At 31.3% G+C, this 7,714-nt stretch overlaps 1 long non-coding RNA gene across 1 annotated transcript; it reads left to right on the forward strand.

Annotated features, from left to right (window-relative positions):
- Positions 1-505: 505 nt before the first annotated feature.
- LOC136069808 (uncharacterized) lies at positions 506-5,786 on the forward strand. The gene is made up of 3 exons (XR_010631032.1): positions 506-773; positions 1,370-1,522; positions 5,484-5,786. It is a non-coding gene; the product is annotated as an uncharacterized LOC136069808 (long non-coding RNA).
- The last annotated feature ends 1,928 nt before the right edge of the window (positions 5,787-7,714 follow it).

The raw sequence follows: 7,714 nt of genomic DNA on the forward strand, positions 1-7,714 counted from the left end.
AAAAATTTTCCATCCTTCCCACTTTTCCGCCCTTCCAACCAAACACACACGAGAGAAAACTAAATATTTTCTATCCTCCTACTTTTTCTTTCTTCCACCAATTTTCTATCATCTCACTTTTCCACTCTTCCAACCTAACAGACCCTTAATGTTGCAACATACTCCAGTGGGTTAAAAATATAATAATTAGAGTAATCACTTTAATTAGAAACTATGCTTAAATTGTAACTTTCTCTACTTAACTTATGTACAATTGTACAGTATTATATATTTTCTAACAAAATTTGCAATATATATATATATATATATCTAATACTATATATAAAAGCAGAAGTCTTTAAGGAGGTGCTGCCACGTTAGGAAAAAAGGCCACTTAAAATGCTGCCATGTTTACAATTTATTCTTTAAAATACTGTACAGTGCGTTTGGAGAGGCTCACTTTCATCAAATGTGTATCTATAAAAACATCAAGCCGCCTATCAAAAAAAAAAAAAAAATGCAAACCCTAAAACGCAAACTCCATATTTCCAGATCGAAAGTTCACACTCACTCTGACTTCCTCCTCTTTGCTGCAACTCCATAGACACACAGATTAGAATACCGTATTCCAGATCAACAAGCATATGAAAAAAGAAAATCCAAAAGGAAGCGAAAAAGAAAAAATAAATAAAAAAAGACTTTGTTCGTCTTTTGCAACAGTGAAAGCTAAAAAACTTTGTTTGTCCTCAGCAACAACAGGCGATTCAGAAGCAATTTAGAAGATAATTCAGAAGGTAGGCATGTTTTTTCGCCTCTTTTGGTTTTCTATTCAATTACTGTTTCTAGGGTTTTGAAAATTATTGTAGAGTGTAGATTTATTGATTATTTCTCTCAAAGTGAAATCAATTTGGTGCTGAAGAACATAGATTTATGTGTTGCCAAAGAAATAAGCAACAATGTGTGCTAATTAAAAAGTAGGAGTTGGGTGTTTTGTCATTTGATGAATTGCCTTGAATGTATTTGATTATGGTTGTCAATCGGCCTTAAATGCATTAAAAATTATTTAAAACACCGTCTTATATTTTTATAGATTACAGAAATTACTAAAAAAGATTCACCCTAAAGTGTTCAAAATAGAAATCTTAAAGATATCTTTTGGATCAAATAAGCTTTCTTTTAAATTTTTTTTTTTTTTTGTTATGTTATACATCTTTAATTATTGGTTTTTTGTTTTTGTAATAGACTCTGTGTCGAGGCTTTTGTACAAAGTGTTGTATTCTCTTAATTAATTTGGAATGTGTTGCGGTTTTCTTAATTAATTTGGATTGTGTTGCAGTTTTCTTAAAATTGTATATTTCTCACAAAAGCCACTGTTTTTTGTGATATCCAGTTTCCATGAAGAAGGAGATAGAAGTGGTGAAAATAGAGTTAGTGTTGTCAACCCATCTTTGTTTCAAGCAAATCCAAAGGCAGGCACTAGAAACATCTAAAGCAAATCTTTTAGGCCGAGAATTAGAAGAATTTCCCTCCTTAAGAACCACCTGTAAGTTCTTGGAATGAATGAAAATGTGGGGAATCTTTTCTTTCATTGGCTTTCCTTCATTTTAGAAAAGCATAATTAATTATTAGAAAGAATGATGAGAATGCACTATGCTAAACTTTTTATTACTCATGTTAGAAAGTTGTACCTGCTAATGAACCGACTATGGCTTTATATATTATATTAAATAGCTCAAGATTTATATTTAAATAATTTTATTTTACTGTGGAAGTTGTCTATTTATTCAAGTACGCAAATTCTCTATTTTACCAATGTAAATTAGAGAACAGAATTGATGGAAATAATCCTCTTCTTTTACTTCAAGTTAGCAGTTAGGACTTCTAACACTACAATGTTGTTTTTAGTATGTAACGAACAATTGAAGTTTTATCATCATGGGTTTTATTTGGATGCCACAATATTGATTGTAAATTTGTGACTATCAAGACTTGATTTTACACAAATCTGAGTTTTTCCTGTTAGGTGATTTCACAAATGTTAGAATTGATTTATCATGTTCATTGCGTGCGCATTATATTGTGATCGCTTTCATATATTGCTTTAAGTCATTGTACAATCCAAGATTTGTTAGCACTTAGCACAATTAGGTAATATAAGGATTTCCTGTATATTTCATTTTAAAATCATCATTTGTGAAATTATGTTTAGTTTATGAGAATATTGTGGGCTAAAGTTTTCTAATACTTTTTGTAATGCCCGAAAGAGAATGGGAGGAATGGGGTTAAAAGTGGTGATAAATTAGGTTTGATCTACAAAAACATTAAGAGATGTTTCTTTTATTTTAACTTTTTATATGATCCTTCATAGCCTCACACAAATTATGATACATACCTCAAAGGCTATAACTAATATTGTCATATAAGTTTAGTTCAGTGCAATTCATTGTGGTTCCTAGGAATAGCAAATTTGGTGTTTGAAATTGTCAGGTAAGTTTTAGATTGGTGTGTTTCAAGCTTCTATGTAAGTTTTAGTAAATGTTTTAAAAATAAAATGACCTTTGCAAATTGTTAGTGATATTAGTAAAGGGCGGATTCTTGAAAGCCAAAACCATAGAGCATTCCACTTCAGAGTGTACTACGCAAGCCATAATCCAAGTATAAATTTAATAAGTGTGTGTGTGTGTGTGTGTGTTTTCTTTTTTTCTTTTTTGCTATTTCCAATTGCCCTCTTTCTAATTCTCTTTAGATAGTTAATCTATGAACCAATCTCTTCCTTCAATCTTTGCAATTTTATGATTGTCAAAGCCAAATAACTCAAGAAATCAAGGTTTAAAAACCATCAAATTGCTTAAAAGAAGAAAGAAAAGAGTATTAGATTATTTGAGTGATGTTGGCCTTCTGGAGGACCATTTTTGTATATCTTAGCTTTGTGTGATATATATAATTCCACAAAAAAAAAAAAAAAAAATTTACTTTAATTGTGTCAACATTAAAGATTAATATTAAAAAGTGTTAGAAAATGAAGAGGAGATTATAGAGAGACTGTAGAGTTATTCTGAAAAACTTTAATGGATGCCATGTAAAACTAGACAAATTGAGTATTCCAATTGAGGATAGAAAACAAGAGCAATGGAAACATAAAAAGGCTTAGTCTTGTTTCTTGAAGATTACAGTTGCCTCTAAGTTTCGAAATTAAGGCTTAGTTGTTGTTGTAGCTAAGACAACCAATCTGGGATATAGAGAGAATAAAATAATCAGTTTTTTCAAGTTAGTAAAATTAGGTTAGATATGTAAGAGAGAAAGATCATAATTCAACATCATATTTCAATAGATTTCGTTTCTTGATGAGAAAGCATTTAAAAGGGGTATTTGGGGCATTCAATTTCAAAAGAATATTGAAGAACCCCTAACACAATTGCACATGTTGGCACAATTAAAGGAATCAGAATACCTTGAGAATTTGTTGAAGAATTCTATAAAAAAACTAATTTCTAATCTATGGGTGCTTTTTTTTTTTTTAGTTATATATATAGCTAAAGCTTAGCATGACAATGAAAATTAGTAAATAGATCGGACTTCCATTGCTTGGAATAAGAAAAGAGAGGAATGGAGAAAAGACTAGATAGAGTTCTAACACGAAGAAGATAACAATGAAAATTAGTAACAGCTATGAATTAAATTTTAGGACTAAATTGCTAATAGTATTTCAGACTAAGTTGTTAATAGTAACGGCTGGAATTTGGCATTTAGCACATACTACAGTATACTAATGAGTAGTTTTGGCAATAGCATCCTCAATTTCAGCTCTATATTCAAACCATGCTTTATTTTATTGTGTAAAAAAAAAAAAGATGACTCAATCTCTTTTTCTCTCGTTTTCTCTCTACTTCTATCTTTCTTTGTGTCTCTTTCTTGTTCTCTTCCTTTACTTATCTCTTGATAAATCTAGCATCCCATGACTTCATATTCTGCCTGGTTCGATCGATCGAAGAACAAGCTGATGATCGAAAATCGTATCTGTAGAATTTTAAGTCAGCCCAAACAGCAGCTTAAGCCCATTAAGGATTAGGGTTTTAGATCTACTTCTCCCACTTTATAAAGGAAACCCTAAGCCACGTTTTTGTGGCTTTGAGAGAGGGAGATTAGAGTGCCTCTTGTGCCTCCTTTTATTTTTAGGGTTTTGTACCCAAACCTCTCTAAGTCTTTGTTGCTCATACATTGCGGTTTGTGTGAATCTCTTGTGAGATCATTGAGGAGCTTTCCTTCACATAAACTTAGGGTTTTCAAGGTAGAGATTATCTACATCTTGATGATCAACAAGGTTGCTACTATTGAAGCTTAAAGAATATCAAGCGTGGGTGCTTGTAGCTGATTGAAGAATTCAAGAAAGAAGGAGTCCGTGGATTCGGAGCTTGCACGGGGTTGTGTCAGTAAGTTCTATTGGTAGGTAGCATTAGGAAGTCGAGCGGGAGCTTGTAAGTCCTTTGTATGAACTTCAATTCTTTCATAGTGAATTCAGTTTTGCCTTGAGGATCGGTGGGTAAAATCCTCCCCAGGTTTTTTACCGGTTTGGTTTTCCTGGGTGATCATATCTTGTGTTATTTATTATTCCGCTGCTATATTTTCTTGATATGATTGTTTGATTGTTTTAACCTAGAATTGCTTAATTTGACTAAGTAACAACTTGGCTAATTAACTAGGCTACTCAATCTGGTTGTGTGTTAAGGGGTCTAAATTTTCCATCAATTGGAAATGCTAGCTGTTGGGATACATAAAGCCTTGGAATTTGCCAAGCATTTGTCAATATGAGACCTGGAGGTAAAGTATGAAGATAGCTTCGTCATTCAAGAACTTAATATGCTTTTTGATGAGTGAACCTAATATGCTTTAACTCTTTGTCATGCTTTCAAGTGCATTGCATTCTTTTGAGGCAATACAACATACTCAAATTTGGGTATGATACTCTGGAATGTATTTCAGATCCAATTAATAGTTATTAATGTACAAGTTTTATAAGTTCTCAATAAATACCACTATTGTTTTGTTAAAAAAAAAAAAAAAAGTTTTGCAAAGGCCTTTTAAATATATATATATATTAATTATCAACTATCAACATATATTCATTTCTCCTATTACAAAACCGTGACAAAATAGACCTGTAATTGAATATATTTTCTTGATGGTCTATATATAATCTAAATTACAGGCCTATCATCTTGCCATTATGTAATTATCGTGTTCATTTTTTTATTAGGTTTCATCAAACTCCTGACAAATTCGGTGCTATAACTGCTTCTTACAGTGATATTTTGGATTAGCTTAATATCCTCCTCAATGCATTGACTCGACTTTGAAGATTTAGTCCCAAATGTTTAGACAATAATGGCATACCAATTCAGTTGGATATATTTGACCTATTTTCTATATGATTTCCACTATAATAAATTGTTATTATTAGTATGTGATATTGGAAGGTTTTGAAGATATTGCATATTTGCATGCAGAATTCAGGTATTGTAGAGAATTCCCCTCATTCGAACTCATTTGATTGCAATGAAAGTAATAACAATGGTGGTTGCTCATATCATATGTTGGTCCAAGTGGTCTCTCGGAGAATGGAAGTACATTCATGAAGTGATTTGAAGAGACTAATGTTTAAAAATTTTAGGGGATATTAGATACTATATGTTTAAATATACAAAATTATTTAGGTTTGAATGTATGTAGTGAAAGTATGAGAATTAGGGTTATGTTGGATGGAAAGATCATTAATATGTAAAATGACCTCGCACATTGCTCGGGTTAAACACTAGCATATATAAAAACAGAAACCTTAAGTGGGAAAAAATGATGTTTTGCCAAGTGACACTTTCTATGCAAAAAGAATTGAAATATTCTCAAGTGTCATATCAAAGATAAAAACAAATTAAATATTGGCCTTTTGTTTCATTTGGTTCAATGTTTCAATACCTTTCTAATTAAAAAATTTATATTCTTTGTATCATTTGATTCAACGTCTCAAGACTTTTCATCCCTTGCATATATACACTGTTGGGTTAAGATAGCTTGACCCCAATTAATTAATTCAATTGCCCAAGTTGATTAATTAGGTCAATTTACATACAAATCATGGAGGCACTAACAAATCACCAAATAAACTAAATGCAGCGAAAATTAAATTGACACGATAATTTGTTAACAAATAGGAAAAACCTTTAACAAAACAAAAACCTCACCGGGTGAATTTAAGGTCACCACTCCCAAGAATCTACTAATCAATAATCAAGTAGTTATAAGTATGAGGAATCTTACCACTACCCTAGCCTACCTCTAAATACCATCTTACAGTTAAACCTTCGCTCCAATACCCAATTGGATTTGATCTTGTGGTAGCCTTTTTTCCCTTGATGCACAAATCTCAAATCTGTGACTAACTCCTTTGCACGGATCCTAGTACATGACTAACTCTAGCAACTTGAATGATTGTTGTTGGCTACAAAGTTCTTCACTTCATAAACGATGAAGATCAAGAAGCACTTTGTTACAAAACCTTATGGTGTACAAACGCAGTAACTTCTCATAAAGAAAAATAAACTCTTGGCCTCTGTATCCGTGTGTGATGGCTCTTAAAAATAAGTCTTATATATGTTTAGAGTTGTGAGAAAAGAAACCCAAAACAAATAATACAGCTTGGGCCGAATTTCAAATATGGAAATTCTAAAATCGTAATTTTCGATAGATCGAGCTTATGTCAAGCTTTCCATTTAGTCTCGATAGTAGCTATTTGTCAAGCTTTAATAAAATAGCTTTTCTTCACTTGTTTCTTGGATTCATCTTCATGCCTTCACCTCTTGCACTTCTACCCCTTATATATACCTACCCATAGCCCATCATGTTATCCCATATCAAATACACATAGACCAAAAACAATGTCATTTACCTTCAATCTTTCAATGACATCTACCTAGCTCTAACATTGTTGTTTCATCTAGTCCTAACCCATAAGAGTTGGCTACAACCAAGGAAAGGGGGGCTTGCATTTTATATTGAGCAACAATGGAAATTATGATTTTGATGTTAAGGTTAGAGTGGAATTGTGGATTTTGTAAACAATGTGATTGATTGTGGGTGATTAAGATGTTTATTTTTTTTTTGTAATTAAGGAGAAAGATAAAGACATTCTATATTAATTTTTATTCTACAATATTTCTTCAAAGTTTTTTTTTTTTTTTTTTTTTTAATTTTTCATTACTTCAATTGAATAATTATAATGGATATGTGTGTGCAATTTATAATTGTTGTTTTCTATGATGAACTAATTACTAATAAAGTTTTATAACAATTATGCTACAATACATATACAACATTTTCCAAGATCATCTTACATAAAACATTATAATATTATCTGTACATCACACGAGTAACTTACTAGTTAATTATAATAGTACAAAATTAGCTTTCACAATATTTCCATAGCCTTATAAGCTTCAATTTCGTTTTTATAAAAATTTGAAGAAGGAAGAAATGAGGTATGTTATTCTAATTAAATGATAAGTTAACTATCTTACTACACTTTAGCATGCTTGCATCTTCAAATAGGTATTTTGTTGTTCTTTTTTCACTAATTAGTTTAGTTCTATACTTCTTCATAATGTGTTTTTTGTGTCCGGCATTATCTTTTCGATTTCTAATGATGTATTATTATTGTTAGGGACGTTTTTGCGACAAGGGCCAA

This window comes from Quercus suber, unplaced genomic scaffold, assembly GCF_002906115.3.
Source record: "Quercus suber isolate HL8 unplaced genomic scaffold, Cork oak 2.0 scaffold_191, whole genome shotgun sequence".
Taxonomy (NCBI): domain Eukaryota; kingdom Viridiplantae; phylum Streptophyta; class Magnoliopsida; order Fagales; family Fagaceae; genus Quercus; species Quercus suber.